This window comes from Palaemon carinicauda, chromosome 3, assembly GCF_036898095.1.
Source record: "Palaemon carinicauda isolate YSFRI2023 chromosome 3, ASM3689809v2, whole genome shotgun sequence".
NCBI classification, from domain to species: Eukaryota; Metazoa; Arthropoda; class Malacostraca; order Decapoda; family Palaemonidae; genus Palaemon; species Palaemon carinicauda.
In genome coordinates, this window is record NC_090727.1 from 29,750,923 (window position 1) to 29,772,878 (window position 21,956).

The window sequence follows — 21,956 nt, forward strand, 5'->3', positions numbered from 1 at the left end:
TCTTCTCACTATTCAGGGATATAAGAGAATAATTGAATAATATTTCCGCTCTTTTTCTTTACATCGTTTTCTTGTTGCTTCATCATCATCAACATTTCCTTTACCAAATTGTTGATGTTATTCCTTTACATTTCTTCTATTCTTTGATGGGAAATATATGAAGATATGGCCAAGCACCACACAAGAATAATGACTTGTCTGAGGCATTTCTTCTGCACTAGACTAGATAATTTTATATTTGTTGTATATAGATTAATAATAGATTCCCTCCTCTTCTTTCTTGCTGACGCTCCTGTCACTCCAAGCAACTTGCTCCGAAGCAAATTATCTCCTCGATTTCAGGGCCAAAAATGTTCATACAAGTAGTTATCCTATATAAAAATAATTAAATTCCCTAATAAATATATATTATTTTGATAAATGTTTAATTCACAATAGTTTTGGAATATAATTAAAATTTTAACATTAGAAAATCACATAGATATTTAAGATATCGATATATTATAAAACTATTTTAATGAGTAGTTTGCGTGCAGTTGCCAATAATACGTCCAAAGTGATCAATATGTCTCATTCCGTTATTTTTGGTATCAACCATTATCTTTATTTATAATAGTTACGTAGTATTCAGAGCCTATAACAGTTTTAGGGGTCCTAGGCCTTCTTCCAAGACTTCTTGATGAAAATTCAATAGTAATTATATTATTCCATTTTACGCTGAATTCAGTTGTAATGAAATCATCTGTGGCAACTTTCTATGATTTCCCAACCATTTCCTTGATTCATGGCCGTCTTCTGCAATTATACAACATATATTTTCCTTTAACTCGTTCTCTTCATGTTCCAAAATGTTCTGTAATACTTTCTTTGCACGGGGCACAAACATCATCTGCATTTTCTCCTGAAATTTGCTTTCATTTTGAGCAAGTTTATCCCTTTTCTCATAATTAGATAGAAATTTGAAAGTTCCTATATTGGAAAGAAACTTTGGTTTGGCTATTTGTTAGAATGTGCGCATATATATATATATATATATATATATATATATATATATATATATATATATATCATCTCCTCAGAATGGGTCGACTATGTCGAGAATTTGAAATGGTTAGAACAACTGGATTATGTACTCTTATTTCATCTAGGCTTCCATCCATATGCGCACATTCTAACAAATAGCCCAACCAAAGTTTCTTTCCAATATAGGAACTTTCAAATATATATATATATATATATATATATATATATATATATTTATATATATATATATATGTATATATATATATATATATATATATATATATATACTTTATATATACATATATTTGTAATTTATATATATATATATATATATTATGGATATGTTAAACTGTACTAGTGTCAATAAAACATATTCTGGGCTTTGTTGAAGACGATTCTTGTGTTAAGGGTCTTCCCTCCTGAATAAGATACAACAGAATTATTTTGTCTTTGAAGGAAAAGTTAATATGTTAGAATTTTGGCTCCAATCTTGCGATGTTTTTCGTTTGTTTAGAATAATTTCCTTTTTATTGATGCTAAATTGGTACCAATATATATATATATATATATATATATATATATATACATATATATATATATGTATATATATATATATATATATATATGTATATATATATATATATATATATATACATTGATAGATTGGTAAGTGTGTTTATATCTTTCGCATTTGTATCATATTGCCATCTATACACCAAGCATCATTCATTCGGGTTTTCATGATACCTTTACATTTATTCCAATTAGTTAATTTCCAAAATTATTTTATAGTCTAAATTGACTTCATCTCATTTTACGCTGTACATAAAGAAGTCGGTATTGTTTAATCATCTTGAAACAGGATTCCGTAGTTATCATTAGAAGTAAGAGTGTATGTGTATATATACCTGTCAATTTATGTAGATTTTTCTTTCTATGAATATATAACATATTCTTAATAGCTGTAAAATATGGTGATTATGTTCTTTAGAGACTTCTGTTCAACGTAGGTCCTAAAGGAACATGAAAAGCTGTCTGTAGAGAATAGGAAAGCTTTGGCCTAAAATTGGAATATAACAAATAATACGTTAGAAAATAGATTTTTTTTTTATTACACTATTTTATGCACTATTGTGCTTAGTATCTATCACATCTCTTTATTATTGTCATTCTTTCATTTTCTCCCTTTTCAAAATGCCTATTAGAAGTAGGCGAAAACTAAATAGATTTGTTGATCTGGATAATTTATAACAACAAGAACTAATCTCTTCCGGGAGATGGAATGCACCTGTTCATTCTTCCGGCAGATTGCTCTTATGCTAATGAGTTGCACCAGATAGAGTTGTTAGGCAAGATTAATGAGGCAGAGATTTTGAACTCTCTCTCTCATATAGAAGCAGAAGCTGCAAAATAAGATAGGCCTACAATGCAACGCTTAAATCATATAGATGCAGAAGCCGCTTGTCCCATGCAAAGAAAAAAATATCACAAGAGCCCCCTACCCCTCACCCATGAATTTGCAGAGAAAGAGAAAAAAAGAAAAGGATAAGAAAGAGTTATTGATGGAAAGGAAAGAGAGAGAGAGAGAGAGAGAGAGAGAGAGAGAGAGAGAGAGAGAGAGAGAGAGAGAGAGAGAGAGAGAGAGAATTCAACACCAGACCAAAGAAAGCCTGTTGCTGTTTTGCTGGATAACCGGGGGACGTCAGTGACAGGATACTCTCTTTCTATCCTGCCTGTCTCGGAACCCCAAACCCAGAGGTAGTCCTGATTCGGAAGACACCCAAGAGGAAGGATCCTCAGCGGAGTCGATTTCTTAGGGCTTGACCCGAACCAGGACTCTCGGAAAACCCGAGTCTCTTTACTTTAGGTTATCCAGGACGATACAGAAATCACTGCCATTACTCGTCTGAAAATATTCTCCATTTAAGAAGACTCAAACTTTTTATGCAAAGTTTATAGATTTCTTGATAAATTCATAATTCTTGATAAAGGTCAATAATTAAGAATTTATTTGCCTTTAATAATAATCGCCATTACAGATATTTATGAATTTTATATATATTTTTTTCAATCAAATAAATCAGTATTTGGATGGCCAAGGGTAGGCACCCGCTGATACTTTGGCATTATAGTACTACATTGGATACCTCTCTGGTTAAAGCTAACTTTTCCTTTACCTTATTTTCGAGTCAACACAATACGAATCTCTCCACTAAACTTTAAAGGCCAACACTAAATAACAATTTTTTAGATTCAAATTTGATTTGAAATAAAATAGTTTATTTATATAATCATTGAATAAAGATTTTGTGTTAATATACTGTACAGAAGATGAAAAGAATATCAATCGATGGCTAGTTGACTCGAGCGGCCTACCCTGCTATACAATGGGACTGATAAGGTTGAAAGAAGCAGACATTTACTTGAATAGCTAAGCCAATCTAAAGTCTATGCTTTGCAATGAGAGCATAGCTGTTAGGAACTTTGTTTCCAATTATGGCTCAGTAATAGCTTATCAGGAGGCAGCGAGTTCCCTGGTGTGTCGCAATAAGTATAAAACGATTGAAAAATGTTATCTACAAGAACAATATCATGTCAACCTTTTAGGGATCGGAAATTTAGTCTGAACATTGTGTCACTGAGATGTGCTTTAAAGATAAAAGACTTTTCACCCTCAACTTCAATACTCCATATTTGTTACGCCTATATATATTTCCATTCCTTAACTTGAATACCCAGCCTAGAATATCCATCGAACGGTCACAAATAATTTCCAAGATTTCACTATAACTGTTTGTTCGTAACTTTGCCTAAAGTCTAAACAATATTTTTAAACCATGCTTGATACTATTCTTTGGAACTTATCCGTTACAGATTATATATATATATATATATATATATATATATATATATATATATATATATATATATATATATATATATATATATGTATATATGTATATAGGTATATATATAATAAATTTTAATTCAAAGTTTTTAAAATATTGAAATATTTAAAACAGGTAATTTTAATTTGTGGAAAGCAACTTCACGAGAACAGATTCTCTTAATTAAAAACAAACAAACAAAAAAAAAATTCCTCTGAATTTGAGGCTGTAAGTCTAGATTCAGGGGAAATTGGGTAATCGTTTGTACACTTGAATTGATCGTATTTGCTGCCACTGGAGAAACACAGGAGGAATATAAATGCTGGATTTTAGAATACTGCACAAAAGCAACGACGTTCTTGCTGACTGTAATGTCAGGTAGGCCTACAATGCAATGCTCTATAGATGCAGAAGCTGTGATGTCATATAGGCCTACAATTCAACGCTTAAAACAAATAGATGCAGAAGCTGCAATGTAAGATAGGCCTACATTGAAACGCTTAAACTCGCTTATTGAGCCATTTTCTAAAATTTCATTTTGTGGCTTTGATCGAACTGATTTTATTCTTTAATTAACGTATTTAAATTGTATATAAATATTCGAAACACTAAAGATTACCTCCTCTCCTTTCTTGTTTCTACTCCTCTTACTCCGAGCAACTTCCACAGAAGCAAATTATCTCATCGATTTCAGGGACAAAAAGGCTTATACAAAGTCATCTGATTTAGAAATGATTAAATCGCCTAAGAAATATATAATATTTTGATAAATGTATAATCCAGAATAGTTTTGGAATATGATTAAAATTTTATCGTTTGAAAATAGCATAGATATTTAAGATATCGATATATTATAAAATTATTTTGATGGCTATTTTGCGTGCAGTTGCGTAAAATATTCCTTTCCTTTTTTAATAGTACAGAAACTTTTATTTTTGGTATCAACCATTATCATTACTAATAAGAGCTCCGTTTCGGATCAAACAAAGCCTAAAACACTTAAGGCGGCCTTAGACCCTTTTCCAAGACTCCTCTTTTTTTTTTTTTTTTTTTTTTTTTTTTTGGCATAAATAACTGTTTTCCTTGATGAAAGTTTATGAGTATTTATACTATTCTCTTTTACGCTCAATTCGGTTGTGATGAAATTGGTTATGGCAACTTTGTATGCTTTTCCAACAATTTTCTTGTTTCATGGCCGTCTTCTGCAATTAACGTATCCACTCTTGTATCTCTTTCTCTTCATGTTCCAAAATGTTCTGTAATACTTTCTTTGCACCTGTCACAAACATCATCTCTGCATTTTATCCTGAACTTTGCTTTCAATTTGAGCAAGTTTATCCTTTTTCATTATTAGGTAGAAATTTGAAAGTTCCTATAATGGAAAGAAACTTTGGTTGGGCTATTTGTTAGAATGTGAACATGTGGATGGAAACCTAGATGAAATGAGAGCATATAATCCAGGGGTTCTAACCTTTTCTAATTATTGACGTAGACGACGCATTCTTATATATATATATATATATATATATATATATATATATATATATATATATATATATATATATATATATATATATATATTATATATATATATATATATATATATGCATATATATATATATACATTTGTAAGATGCATATATATATATATATATATGTATAAATATATATATGAAACTGTACTGGTGTTAATAAAACATTATTTTGGGCTTTGTTGAAGATGATTCTTGAGATAGGGATCTTCTGCCTTAAATAAGATACAACAGAACTATTTTGTCTCATAGATAGATATATATATATATATATATATATATATATATATATATATATATATATATATGATATATATACATATGTATGTTTGTGTGTGTATATGCACGTTAAGTTATATATATATATATATATATATATATATATATATATATATATATATATATATATATAGATAGATAGATAGATAGATGGATAGCTGTTTACACAGTGATATGAAATTCAACCATTATTACTTCAGTCCCATTATGGAACTGCTCATATACTATTCATATATTTTATTATAAAACTTTCTTTGTTCTAGATATTGTTTATTAAATCCCAATTTTGCAATGCATTCCAGCAAGTTTTGATTTGCAACTTTTCAGCCATTATCTCTTTTTGAAAAAATTATCCCATTGATATTGTAGAACTGAAAATGTAATTTATCGTTCTCTAAGAAAACACATTATAGAAAGGCAAATGTGTGATTGCTTTTCGTTTTGCATTCCTTAAATCTAATATGTTGACAGATGTCTTTATTGCATCGTCGGGAACCAAGCTAGATTGACAAAACCAGTTATGAAACTAATTTTAAGATTCAAATGTCCACATATCCATAAAGTCTAAGAATTGAAAATGCTATACCTGCTTTCCTATCGGAATTATTACGAAAAGAATAATAGAATCGTTAAATACAACGATGCATAAATATTTACTAGTTCACCTGAATCAATATTCTGTAGACTTTACTTTCGAAACTTCAGGCCTTTCCATTTCAAATCTATCTACTAAAGGAAAACTGACATATAGCCATGCCCTAAACTACAGAGCCATATTATTATTATTATTATTATTATTATTATTATTATTATTATTATTGTTGTTGTTGTTATTCGAGATACGGTGCTATTGTAGAATCTGCACATTATAGTTGTTGGTGAATATGTGAGACCCGATTATAGACTTCCTTTCGTAAAGTAAAATTAAATAATAGAAGCAGAATTAATTACATTTTGTAATAGCGAATGTAACACACCATCTTGCTTATTTACTTATTTATATATCATTATTTCTTCTCCGTGAATAAACCTTTTTAGAGATTAGACCTATATTGGCAACGTTAACTATAATCTAAGCTTTGGCTTATAATGATTTATTGCAAGTTCCGAAACCACGACCCCAACTAACTTTTGCCTTATACACAAAACGACATAAGCTAAATCAAATGATAACTTTGAATTCATAACCCAAATGCATAAATTGTTATCATTAGACAACAGGACTAAGCTTACCTTATTTTCCCTCTTCCTCACACAGACTTTATCTACACAGACAGTGCCAGGAGTAGTCTTAAGGAGTCACGGTGTTCAGAGGGATTCTTGCTACATTAACATATTTAATTTTTGATCTGATTTTTATAACGATCTAAATTGTTCAATGATGTAATTTTTCCTAAGAGTTGAACAAAGTTATCTCATACATGCACATGTTTACTAAGTGAAGTAAATATAAGTGTTAATACTAAGTAGCCCCTTATGAACAACGCTTGTCCGATGCAAAAAAAAAAAAAAAAAATAAGAGTATCACCAGGAAACCCCCCCCCCCAACCCATGAATTTGTAGAGGAAAAGAAGAAAGAAAAGGATAAGAAAGAGTTATTGATGGAAGGAAACGAGAGAGAGAGAGAGAGAGAGAGAGAGAGAGAGAGAGAGAGAGAGAGAGAGAGAGAGAGAGAGAATTCAACACCAGACCAAAGAAAGCCTGTTGCTGTTTTGCTGGATAACCGGGGGACGTCAGTGACAGGATACTCTCTTTCTATCCTGCCTGTCTCGGAACCCCAAACCGAGAGGTAGTCCTGATTCGGAAGACACCCAAGAGGAAGGATCCTCAACGGAGTCGATTTCTTAGGGCTTGACCCGAACCAGGACTCTCGGAAAACCCGAGTTTCTTTACTTTAGGTTATCCAGGAAGATTCAGACATTACTGCCATTACTGGTCGGAAAATATTCTCCATTTAAGTAGACTCACACTTTTTATGCAAAGTTTATAGATTTCTTGATAAATTCATAATTCTTAATAAAGGTCAATAATTAAGAATTTAGTTGCTTTTGATAATAATCATCATTACAGCTGTTTATGAATTTTATATATATTTTTTTCAATCAAATAAATCAGTATTTTGATGGCCAAGGGTAGGCACCCGCTGATACTTAGGCATTGTGGTACTACATTGTATCCCTTTCTGGTTAAAGCTAACTTTTCCTTTGCCTAATTTTCGGGTCAACACAATAAAAATCTCTCCACTAACCTTTAAAGGCCAAGACTAAATAAATGTTTTTTTTTTTAATTTAAATTTCATTTGAAATATAATAGTTTATTTATTAAATCATTGATTAAAGATTTTCTGTTAATGTACTGTACAGAAGATGAAAAGAATATCAATAGATGGAGAGAGTTGAATGAATTTTAATTCAAAGTTTTTAAAATATTGAAATATTTAAAACTGGCCATTTTAATTTGTGGAAAGTAGCTGCACGAGAACAGATTCTCTTAATTAAAAAAAAAAAAGAAAAAAAAATCCTCAGAATTCGAAGCTGTGAGGGTAGATTGGGGGGGGGGGGAAATTGGGTAATCGTTTGTACACTTGAATTGATCGTATTTGCTGCTACTGGAGAAACACAGGAGGAATATTATTGCTGGATTTTGGAATACTGCACAAAAGCAACGATGTTCTTGCTGACTGTAATGTCAGGTAGGCCTACAATGCAATGTTCTATAGATGAAGAAGCTGCAATGTAAGTTAGGCCTACATTAAAACGCTTAAACTCGCTTATTAAGCTATTTTCGAATCTTTCATTCTGTGGCTTTGATCTAACTAAATTTCATTCTTTAATTAGCGTATTTAAATTGTATATAAATATTCGAAACACTAATGATTACCTCCTCTCCTTTCTTGTTTCTACTCCTCTTACTCCGAGCAACATCCACAGAAGCAAATTATCTCTTCGATTTCAGGGACAAAAAGGCTTATACTAAGTCGTCCGATTTAGAAATAATTAAATCCTCTAATAAATATATATTATTTTGATAAATATATAATTCACAATAGTTTTGGAATATGATTAAAATTTTATCATTAGAAAATAGCATAGATATTTAAGATCTCGATATATTATAAAATTATTTCGATGGCTATTTTGCGTGCAGTTTCGTAAAATATTCATTAGGGGGTTTGCATGGCATTTATCTTTTATTTTTGGTATCAACCATTATCATTATTAATAAGAGCTAAGTTTTGTAACAAAGCCTAAAACAGTTGTTTATTTATTTATTTTTTTTTTAGCATAAATAACTGTCTCTCTTGATGAAAGTTTATGAGTAATTATACTATTCTCTTTTACGCTGAATTCGGTTGTGATGAAATTGGTTATGGCAACTTTGTATGCTTTTCCAACAATTTCCTTGTTTCATGGCCGTCTTCTGCAATTAACGTATCCACTCTTATATCTCGTTCTCATCATGTTCCAAAATGTTCTGTATTACTTTCTTTGCACCTGTCACAAACATCATCTTTGCATTTTCTCCCGAACTTTGCTTTCAATTTGAGCAAGTTTATCCTTTTTCTCATAATTAGATAGAAATTTGAAAGTTCCTTTATTGGAAAGAAACTTTGGTTGGGCTATTTGTTAGAATGTGCACATGTGGATGGAAGCCTAGATGAAATGAGAGCAAATAATCTAGTGGTTCTAACCTTTTCTAATTCTTGACATAGACTACGCATTCTGATATATATATATATATATATATATATATATATATATATATATATATATATATATATATATAAATATGTATGTATATATATATATATATATATATATGTGTGTGTGTATATATATATATATATATATATATATATATATATATATATATATATATACACACACACACACACATATATATATATATATATATATCAGACTGTTTTAGTGTTAATAAAACATTATTTTGGGCTTTGTTGAAGATGATTCTTGTGATAGGGATCTTCCGCCTTAAATAAGATATATTGATATGGTATCTTTTTTAGGTGTGAATATATATATATATATATATATATATATATATATATATATATATATATATATATATATATATATATATATATATATATATCAGACTGTTTTAGTGTTAATAAAACATTATTTTGGGCTTTGTTGAAGATGATTCTTGTGATAGGGATCTTCCGCCTTAAATAAGATATATTGATATGGTATCTTTTTTAGGTGTGAATATATATATATATATATAAATATATATATATACATTTATATATCCATTTCTTATGGGAACACCTTAACTTGTTGGAAGGGTTTGTGTAAGGGCATGATTAGCAAATCTGTACTGTGAGCGATCAGCCTAAAATCTTCTACCAGGAAACCGCAGTGACCAGCGTTGGGCTAAAAATGGGGAAACCTCAGACATGAATAAGGATACTACTGGCCAGACATTACTATATTAGATCCTTCACTCTGGTGACGGTTCATTTTCCTTTTGCCTACAAATATAGTGAAGAGTCTGGGCTATTCTTTACATATTCCCCTCTGCCCTCATACACCTGACAACACTGGGATTATGAAACAATTCTTTTTTCACCCAAGGGGTTAAATACTGCACTGTAATTGTTCTGTAGCTATTTTCCACTTGGTAAGGGTAGAAGAGACTCTTTACCTATGGTAAGCAGCTCTTCTAGAAGAAGGACACTCCAAAATCAAACCATCGTTCTCTGTTTTTGGGTAGTTCCATAGCCTATAGTATTACAGGCTCTTTGACTCTATTTACAGGTGTCTTACTTCTAGCAATAGAGGGTCTTCGGCCTTCATTTTGAGACACCTTACCTCTAGCAGTAGAGGATCCTTGGCCTCAATTTTCAAATGCATAACGTCTAGCATAAGACCTCTTTACCCTCTATTTTGAGGCGCCCTACCTCTAGCACTAGATGCTCTTTGAACTCTATTTTGAGGTGTCATACATCTAACATTAGCGGTTCTTTAACCTCTATTTGAGGAGCGTTCCCTTTAGCATTAGAGGCTCGTTGACTTTACATCTATCATTTTCGGTTGTTTACCTCTATTTTGAAGTGCCATATTTCTTGCATTAGATGTTCTTTAATCTCTATTTTGAAGGCCTTACCTATACACATCAAAGAGGCTCTCCGAGCACTTTTTTAAAGGGCCATACTCTAGCATTAGAAGCTCTTCAACCTCTTTTTTGAGGTGCCCTACTTAAGCATTAGAATATTTTTTTTACCTCTATTTTTAGTTGTGATACTTCTAGCATTAGTGGTTCTTTGACCTCTATTTTGAGTTGCGATACTTCTAGCATTTGAGACTTTTTGACCTCTTTTTTGAAGTGGCATACTTTTAACACTAGTTTCTTGGACCTGTATTTGGAGCGCCTTACGTATGGCATTAGAGGATCTTTGAGCTCCTATTTTAAGGGGCCATACTCTAGCATTAGAGGTTAATTAACCTATATTTTGAGGTACCATAATTTTATTATTAGAGGTTCTTTGACTTCTATTTTGTGGAGCCTTACCTATAGCATTTAAGGCTCTTTGGCCTCTATTTTGAGGTGCCATACTTTTAGTATTAGAGGTTCTTTTACATCTATTTTGAGGTGCCTTACCTATAGCATTTGAGGCTCTTTGACCTTTATTTTGACGTGCCATACTTGTAGCATTAGAGGTTCTTTGACCTCTATTTTGAAGCGCCTATCCTATAGCATTTAAGGCTCTTCGACCTCTATTTTGAAGTGCCATACTTTTAGCATTAGAAGATCTTTGGCGTACATTTTGAGGTGCCTTACCTATAGCATTTGAGGCTCTTATTCTGAGGTGCTATACTTCTAGCACTATAGGTTCTTTCACCTCTAGTTTGAGGCACCTTACCTATAGCATTTGAGACTTTTTGACCTCTATTTTGAGGTACCATACTTTTAGCATTAGAGGTTGTTTGGCCTCTATTTTGAGCGCCTTACCTATAGCATTTGAGGCTCTCTGACTTCTATTTTAAAGTGCCATACTTCTAGCATTGGAGGTTCTTTAACCCCTTTTTTTAGGCACCTTACCTATAGCATTAGAGGTTTTTTGACCTCAATTGGGCGAGCCTTACCTCTAGGGTTTGAGGATCTTTGGCCTTTATTTTAAGTTGCCTTACATTTAGCACTTGAGTCTCTTTGACTTCTATTTTGAGGTGCTGTATTTATAGCACTATAGGTTCTTTGACCTCCATTATGAGGCACCTCACTTCTAGCATTAGAGGCTCATTGGCCTATATTTTCAAATGCCATACATCTAGCATTGAAAGTTCTTTGACATCTCTTTGGATTGCCTTATTTCTAGCATTATAGGCTCTTTGACCTCTATTTTGAGTTAACTTACATATAGCATTAGAGGCTCTTTGACCTCTATTTGAGTTTCCTTACCTATAGCAATATAGGCTTTTTGACCTCTATTTTGACTTGCCTTACCTATAGCATTAGACATATTAGAGGTTCTTGTACCACTTTTGAGTTTCCTTACCTCTATCAATAAAGGCTTTTTGACCTCTATTTCGAGGTGCTTTTCTTCTAGTAGTAGAGGTTGTTTGACCCCTATTAGTATGCGCCTTATGTCTAGTATTAGAGGATCTTTAACCTACTTTTTGAGGTTGCATACTTTTACCATTAGAGGCCCTTTGACATTTACTTTGAAGAGCCATAATTCTAGCATTAAAAGCTCCTTGTCCTCTACTTTGATGTGCCATACTTCTAGCATTAGAAGCTCTTTTTACCTCTTATTCCAAGACGCCCCACCTCTAGCATTAGAGGCTTTTTTTTTACCTCCATTTTGAGGTGCCATGCATCCAGCCCTAAAGTTTCTTTGACCTCTATTTAGTGGTGCCCTATCTTTAGCATTTAATCCTTGTTAACCTCTAATCCTGTCCTGCCATTTAACTTTTCTGTATGTAGTTTCTGACGGTTTGATTTCCAAATTTTACTTGAATTTTTTCAATCTTTCACTTAACTTTAGTTCTGAAGACCCTGTATTGGAGATCATAGTTCCTAAATACTTAAATGATTCTAGGTCATTAATCCTTTCTCCTTCCAATGATATTTCATCTTCCTTTGCATACTTCGTTCTCATCATTTCTTTCTTTTTTCTATTTATCTTCATCCCAACCTCGTGTGATATTTCATGCATTCAGGTAAATAAGCATTGCAAATGCTGTTTTGTTCTGCTAATAAAGATAGCATCATCAGCATAATCTAGGTCCCTTAAATTCGTATAACCAATGCAATGCAATCCTTCCCCACCACATCCGACTGTTCTACGCATTGAAAAATCCATGAGGTTGATATACAACATAGGTGACAACACATTCTCTTGGAGTACTCCACTGTTCAATGGAAATTGATATTATATGACTCCATTAACATTACCTGGCACTTGCCATGCTCATGAACAGACTTAATCAAATTCACATATTTAAAAGTAATCTCATAATAATGCAGGAATCTACATAAAATTTGCCGGTGCACACTACCGAAGGCTCTTTTTTTAATCCATCTATACCATGAAAAGTGCATTTCTATATTCTACGATTGCTGTATAACATGTCTCAAAATGAAAATTTGGTCATTGAAACTTCTACCTTTTCTAAATCCTCTCAGCTTTCCATTAATCTTTCTCTCCAGTCTCTTTTGAATAAGCATTCTATAATTATTGCAATCAGTCAGGTCTCCTTTTTTGTCATTTTCACCAACAATCCTAACTCTCATTCATCAGGCTTTGTCTCATCATGCCACATTCTACAAATTAGTTTTGTAAGTACAACGGGGTCTCACTTCATTTTCGGCCAGTATCATCTCATAAGTTATTCCATCATATCCAATAGCTTTCGATCTCTTTAGTGTTTACAGGACAAGTTCAACTTTAATCTCACTAAATTTGTTCATAGGCACATCAAGGCCTTCATCAGCTTCAGGTATAAGTCAGAGTATTTTTTTCAACTTAGAATTTCTGATATTATTATGTAAATTTATAAGATTAGACATCATTGAATTTTCAAACATTTATTTTCGGAATTACAATTTCTTTTACTATAAAAAACAAAACTATTTTTATAAAAGATTTCCAATTGGTATTTTAATGAATATTTAATTGTGTCTCAAGTTGAAAACCGAATTTTCCATAACATTTCAATAATTCTGCTTTAAGTCTCCAGACAATTTCTTCAAAATATTTTTTTGAACTCCGGAAGAAATTTGCTCGGAAGTGATTGATACAAGACTTCCTTTCCTGCTTTGGACATATAATTTAGTACATTAGATATTCATCTGTAGAAGGAAGTATTTATAGATATAATAAATATTAATTTTATCTAAAGTAAAACTTAATTTGTTAATAAAACTTTTTATGAATACATATAATAATAATGTGTACTGGCTTAAAATAATATATGACATTTTCCTAATTACTTGCTTTAAATCTTCAATATTATAACGTCTGCAAAGTCTTTTTGCTCTTCAGGGATATAAGAGAATAACTGAATAATGTTTTTTGCTCTCTGTTTGTACATCGTTTTCTTGTTGCTCCATCATCATCAACATTTCCTTAACCAAATTGTTGAGGTCATTCCTTCATGTTTCTTCTATTCTTTGATGGGAAATATATGAAGATATGGCCAAGCACCACACAAGAATAATGATTTGTCTGAGGCCTTTCTCCTGCACCAGACTAGATAATAATATATTTGTTGTATATAGATTAATAATAGATTTCCTCATCTTCTTTCTTGCTGACGCTCCTGTCACTCCAAGCATCTTGCTCCGAAGCAATTTATCCCCTCGATTTCAGGGCCAAAAATGCTCATACAAGTAGTTATCCTATATAAAAATAATTAAATTCCCTAATAAATATATATTATTTTGATAAATGTTTAATTCACAATAGTTTTGGAATATAATTAAAATTTTAACATTAGAAAATCACATAGATATTTAAGATATCGATATATTATAAAACTATTTTAATGAGTAGTTTGCGTGCAGTTGCCAATAATACGTCCAAAGTGATCAATATGTCTCATTCCGTTATTTTTGGTATCAACCATTATCTTTATTTATAATAGTTACGTAGTATTCAGAGCCTATAACAGTTTTAGGGGTCCTAGGCCTTCTTCCAAGACTTCTTGATGAAAATTCAATAGTAATTATATTATTCCATTTTACCCTGAATTCAGTTGTAAAATCGTTTCTCTTTTCTATTCATATTTCATCTTCCATTGCATATTAAATTCTCAGGATCTCTGTCTTATTTCTTTTTATCTTGAGCCCAACCTCATGTGCTATTTGATGCATATTGGTAAGCAAGCATTAAAAGTCCTGTGATGTTCCTCTGATAAGGACAGTGTCATCAGCATACTCTAGATCAGTTAATTTTCTGTTATCAATCCATTACAATCCTTCTCCGCTCTCTCCAACTGTTCTATCCATTAGAAAATCCATGAGGATAAGTGACATAATTAACAACACATTTCCTTGGAGTACTCCACTGTTCAATGGAAATTCATTTGATAGGACTCCACTAACATTAACATTGCACTTTCTATGTTCATGAACAAACCTAATCAAATTTACATATTTAAGAGGAACACTATAATAAGGCAGGACTCTCCTCAAAATTGGACGTTGTACAATATCAAAGGCTTTTTAATAGTCCACAAATGCCATCAAAAGTGTATATCGATATTTTAAACATTGCTGTGCAAGTCTTACATTGATAATTTTGTCAATACAACCTTTACCTTTTCGAAATCCTGTTTGTTCATCGCTCAGCTTTTCATCAACCTTTCTCTCTAGTCTTTATAAAATGAACATACACTATATTTTCATGACATCAAACATAAGTAAGAGTCCTCTGTAATTATTGCAGTCAGTTAGATCTCCTTTTTCTCCATTTCACCAACACTCCTAGCTCCCATTCATCAGGTTTTGCCTCTCCCCGCCACTTTCTACAAAATAATCTTGTAAGTATTATGGGAGTATCTTCATTTTCTCACAATATCATCTCAGTAGCTATTCCATCGTATGCAGGTGCTTTCTATTGCTTGAGTTTTTCATGATAGCATCGACTTTAACCATACTGACTTCATGCATGGGCACAACAAGGTCGTCCTCACATTCAGTTATATCAATCAAAGTATTATCTACTATGCAAGTGGTATTTTTAGATTCAGTTCAGAAGCAGGCCTTCTGAAAACTATTTAACTTTTATAATGACATTAAACTTTTATGGTTTTAATTGAATATTTATTATATATATATATATATATATATATATATATATAGATATATATATATATATATTTATATATATTTATATTATATATATATATATATATAGACTAAATGATATCGGCGTCATTGCCCTTAGATATCAGGATGCCTAAAACTTTAAATCAATCAATCAATCTTCATATCTCCTATACATGACCTCAATAAAGTGTTCCATCCAGTGTTGCCTTTCTTCATCTTCTTTTGTTATGATAGATTTTTTTTTTGATGAGTATATGTTTCTTCTTCTTTGCCCATAAGAGATTTAATTAATAATTCTATGAGCAATTCTTACACCATAGCCACTCCCTGAATCCATAGCTTTGTCAGCCTCACCTCCTGTGAAGGTTTAGGTGCCCAGTTTGCCCCTCCTCCTCTTACTGTCAGATGTGACTTGAAGTTCGTATTTCTCGTGTTATTTTGCCTTTAGGCCTAGAAATAAAATAAAGAAGGATGAATACTACATCGAGCTGTGGAGAAATTTCACAAATCGTACTTTATGGCTAGATAGACACCCTTTATAAGTTACAAGATTTGATGCAAATATTTATTGTTGCTACCTGACATATAGCCATGGCCTAGTATGTTATAAAGCCAAGACTACAGAGCCCTGTTATTATTATTGTTATTATTATTATTATTATTATTATTATTATTATTATTATTGTTGTTGTTGTTGTTGTTGTTGTCATTCGAGATACGTTGCTATTGTAGAATCTGCTCATTATAGGTGTGAGTGAATATATCTAACCCGATTATAGACTTCATTTCATAAAGTAAAATTGAATAATAGAGGTAGAATTAATTACATATCTAATAGCGAAGATAACACACCACCTCGCTTATTTATTTATCATTATTTCTTCTCCCTGAATAAAGCTCACGAGAGACATATGTAGGCAACTTTGACTATAAGTTAAGCTTTGGCTTATAATAATTTATTGCAATTTTCGAAACCACGACCCTATCCAGCTTTTGCTTTATACACAAAGCGATAAAAGTAAAATCAAATAATATTTTAGAATTCATAACCTAAATGCATTATAGTTATCGTTAGATCACTGGACTAAGCTTAATTATTGTCCCTTTTGACGCCCTCTTTCTCACTCAGACAATTCCACGATAGTCTCACGGAGTCAGGGAGTTGAGAGGGATTCGTGCTATATCAACATATTAATTTTTGTTCTGAAATATTATTAATCTTGCACGAATTATTTTAATGATCAAATATTTTTCAATCTTAAAATTTTCCATAACAGTTGACCAAGGTTGTCTCATACATACACATGTTTACAAAGTGAAATATATATATTATTACTAAGTGGAAGGTTTTGAACAACGCTTGTCTGATGCTAAGAAAAAAAAAAAAAAAAAAGTATCACCAGTTTCCCTCCCCCAATGTCCATGTATTAGTAGAAGAAGAGAAGAAGGAAAGAGATAAGAAAGCTTTGATGATGAGAGAGAGAGAGAGAGAGAGAGAGAGAGAGAGAGAGAGAGAGAGAGAGAGAGAGAGAGAGAGAGAGAGAGAGAGAGGATGCAAAAAAAAAAGTATCACCAGTTTCCCTCACCCAATGTCCATGAATTAGTAGAGGAAGAGAAGAAGGAAAGAGATAAGAAACCTTTGATGATGAGAGAGAGAGAGAGAGAGAGAGAGAGAGAGAGGAGAGAGAGAGAGAGAGAGAGAGAGAGAGAGAGAGAGAAGGAAGAGGATGCAAAAAAAAAAGTATCACCAGTTTCTCTCACCCAATGGCCATGTATTAGTAGAGGAAGAGAAGAAGGAAAAGGATAAGAAAGAGTTGACGATGAGAGAGAGAGAGAGAGAGAGAGAGAGAGAGAGAGAGAGAGAGAGAGAGAGAGAGAGAGAGAGAGAGAGAGAGAAGGAAGAGGAGAATTCAGCACCAGACCAAAGAAAGCCTGTTGCTGTTTTTCTGCATAACAAAGAAAGCCTGTTGCTGTTTTTCTGCATAACCGGGGGACGTCAGTGACAGGATACTCTCTTTCTATCCTGCCTGTCTTGGAACCCCAAACCGAGAGGTAGTCCTGAATAGGAAGACACCCAAGAGGAAGGATCCTCAACGGAGTCGATTTCTTAGGGCTTGACCCGAACCAGGACTCTCGGAAAACTCTGGTAAAAGCTCATTTTTCCTTTGCCTAATTTTCGAGTCAACATAATAAGAATCTCTCCACTAACCTTTAAAGGCCAAGACTAAATAAAGAGAATTTTTTAATTAAAATTTGATTTGAAATATAATAGTTTATTTATATAATCATTGTTTAAAGATTTTCTGTTAATGTACTGTACAGAAGATGAAAAGAATATCAATAGTTGGAGAGAGTTGACTCGAGCGGCCTACTCTGCTATACAATGGGACTGACAAGGTTGAAAGAATCAGACAGGTTCTTGAATAGTTAAACCCATTTATAGTGTATGCTTTGCAATGAGAGCATAGCTGTTAGGAACTTTGTTTTCAATTATAACTCAGTAATAGCTTATTAGGAGGCAGCGGGTTCCCTGGTGTGTTGCAATAAGTATAAATTGATTGAAAAATGTTATCTACAAGAACAATATCATGTCAACCTTTGTGGGGTCGGAAATTTTGTCTGAATACTGTGTCACTTTGATGTGTTATAAAGATAAAAGACTTTCACCTTAAACTGCAATACTCCATATTTGTTAGGCCTATAAGTATTTTCATTCCTTAACTTGAATATCCAACCTAGAATATCCATCGAACAGTCATAAATAATTTCCAAGATTCACTATAACTGTTGTTTGTTCGTAACTTTGTCTAAAGTCTAAACAATATTTTTAAACCATGTTTGATACTATTCTTTGGAACTTATCCGTTACAGATTATATATATATATATATATATATATATATATATATATATATATATATATATATAATGAATTTTAATTCAAAGTTTTTAAAATATTGAAATATCTAAAACTGGCCATTTTAATTTGTGGAAAGCAACTTCATGAGAACAGACTCTCTTAATTTAAAAAAAAAATCCTCAGAATTCGAAGCTGTGAGTCTAGATTCAAAGGAAATTGGGTAATCGTTCGTACACTTGAATTGATCGTATTTGCTGCTACTGGAGAAACACAGGAGGAATATAAATGCTGGATTTTAGAATACTGTACAAAGGCAACGAAGTTTCTGCTGACTGTAATGTCAGGTCGGCCTACAATGCAATGCTCTATAGATGCAGAAGCTGCAATGTAAGATAGGCCTACATTGAAACGCTTAAACTCGCTTATTGAGCCATTTTCTAAAATTTCACTTTGTGGCTTTGATCGAACTGATTTTATTCTTTAATTAGCATATTTAAACTGTATATAAATATTAGAAACACTTAGGATTTCCTCCTCTCCTTTCTTGTTTCTACTCCTCTTACTCCGAGCAACTTCCACAGAAGCAAATTATCTCTTCGATTTCAGGGACAAAAAGGCTTATACATAGTCTTCCAATTTAGAAATAATTAAATCGCCTAATAAATATATAATATTTTGATAAATGTATAATTCACAATAGTTTTGGAATATGATTAAAATTTTATCATTAGAAAATAGCATAGATATTTAAGATATTGATATATTATAAAATTATTATGATGGCTATTTTGCGTGCAGTTGCGTAAAATATTCCATTTTGTAAAGTGCATTTGTAGAATCTTTTATTTTTGGTATCAACTAATATCATTATTAATAAGATATACGTTTCGTATCAAACAAAGCCTAAAACACTTAAAGCGGTCTTAGGCCCTTTTCCAAGACTTTCTTTTTTATTAGAATAAATAACTGTCTTTTTGGATGAAAGTTTATGAGTATTTATACTATTCTCTTTTACGCTGAATTCGGTTGTGATGAAATTAGTTATGGCAACTTCTTATGCTTTTCCAACCATTTCCTTGTTTCATGGCCGTCTTCTGCAATTATACAACGTATCCACTCATATCTTGTTCTCTTTATGTTCCAAAATGTTCTGTAATACTTTCTTTGCACCTGTCACAAACATCTTCTCTGCATTTTCTCCTGAACTTTGCTTTCATTTTGAGCAAGTTTATCATTTTTTTCATTATTAGGTAGAAATTTTTAAAGTTCCTATATTGGAAAGAAACTTTGGTTGGGCTATTTGTTAGAATGTGCACATGTGGATGGAAGCCGCATTCTGATATATATATATATATATATATATATATATATATATATATATATATATATATATATATATATATATATATATATATATATATATTTATATATATATATACATTTGTAAGATGTATATATATATATATATATGTATATATATATATATATATATATATATATATATATATATATGTGTGTGTGTGTGTGTGTGTGTGTGTGTGTGAAACTGTACTAGTGTTAATAAAACATTATTTTGGGCTTTGTTGAAGATGATTCTTGTGATAGGCATCTTCCGCCTTAAATATGATACAACAGAACTATTTTGTCTCCAAATGAAAAGTTTATGTTTTAGATTTTTGGTTTCAATCTTGTAATGTTTAATTTTTATTTATTGGTACCAAAATAGGAAAATTAACTTCTATCATAGAAACTAAATATTTCTTTAAACCAGATTTTTTGTATAATATTTTCCGGTATATAATAGGTGCCTCTGAGTAACAAGACTTCTGGACTAAAAGGAGACAATGTAAAGATGAAAGATAATAGTAAAAACAAAAACTGCATTAATTTTGAAAAATGCAAATAAAGAGTAGTTGGTTCTTGGTAAGATGACTAGTTTGATTTCTTCGTAGTCCATTTTTTATTTCAAAATTCCAGCACTGAAAAGATATATGCATTTCAAGATGTTGATTAAAGAATTTCGAAAAATGCCTTTCCGGACTCAAGAGGAAATTGGAAACATGATTTTTTTTCATAAAAGATGCAATTTTGATAAGTGATACACTTTTAAATCATAACCATCCGTGAATCATTATGAATTTTGATATATGAATATGTTGTAAAAAATGTTGTTCATTATTATGGGAGCCAATAGTTCATGCACTGCTTTCTCTTATTTTACCGTTACCTTTTTTTCGAAAATATCTCAGAGATAATAACATCACTCCATTTAGAAAAAGTTTGTATTTTATTTTATTTTATGTTTTGATAGGTATTGTTTCCTCTTTCCAATAATTTCTTTTGATATGTGTTTCTTTTTTTAGGGATGATAACATCATTTATGTTTTCCCAACATATTTCAGAGATGGTAACATCACTCTATTTCAAAAAATATATATTTTTTTAAATTTTTAATATGTATTACTTCCTTTCATTCATTAATTTAATTTGGTATTTTCTTAAAGGTGATAACATCACTCCATTTCGATATAAATATATATATATGTATATATATATATATATATATATATATATATACCTGTATATATACAGTATATATATACATATACATATTTTATATATATATATATATATATATATATATATATATATATATATATATATATATATATATATATTCCTTTTTTCTTACATGTTGTTAGGATATCCTTTACTTTAGTTTGCAGTCGTATCCATGTTGCCATAGTTTTGTCTCCTAGTGTTATTCCCATCATTATTCTTCCCATAGCTCCTTGAGTTTTAACTAGTTTATGTTTTAAGGCTTTAGTGAGGGTCGGAGTGTCTGATACATTAGTTAATATTGGGAGGACCATCGTATAAATACTTTTCTTTTTAGAGAAAGTAACATTTTACTTTTTATAATCAAATTTTGTTTACCAAGATGAAATGAACATCGGCAGAAAATATCTTGAGGATGACCGACAATAGGTGGACATTAATAACAGAATGAGTCTTAAGAGATTGTAAAAGAAGCAGGGAAGGAAGAAAAGTCGAGGGATTGACGTACTAAGAAGGTTTG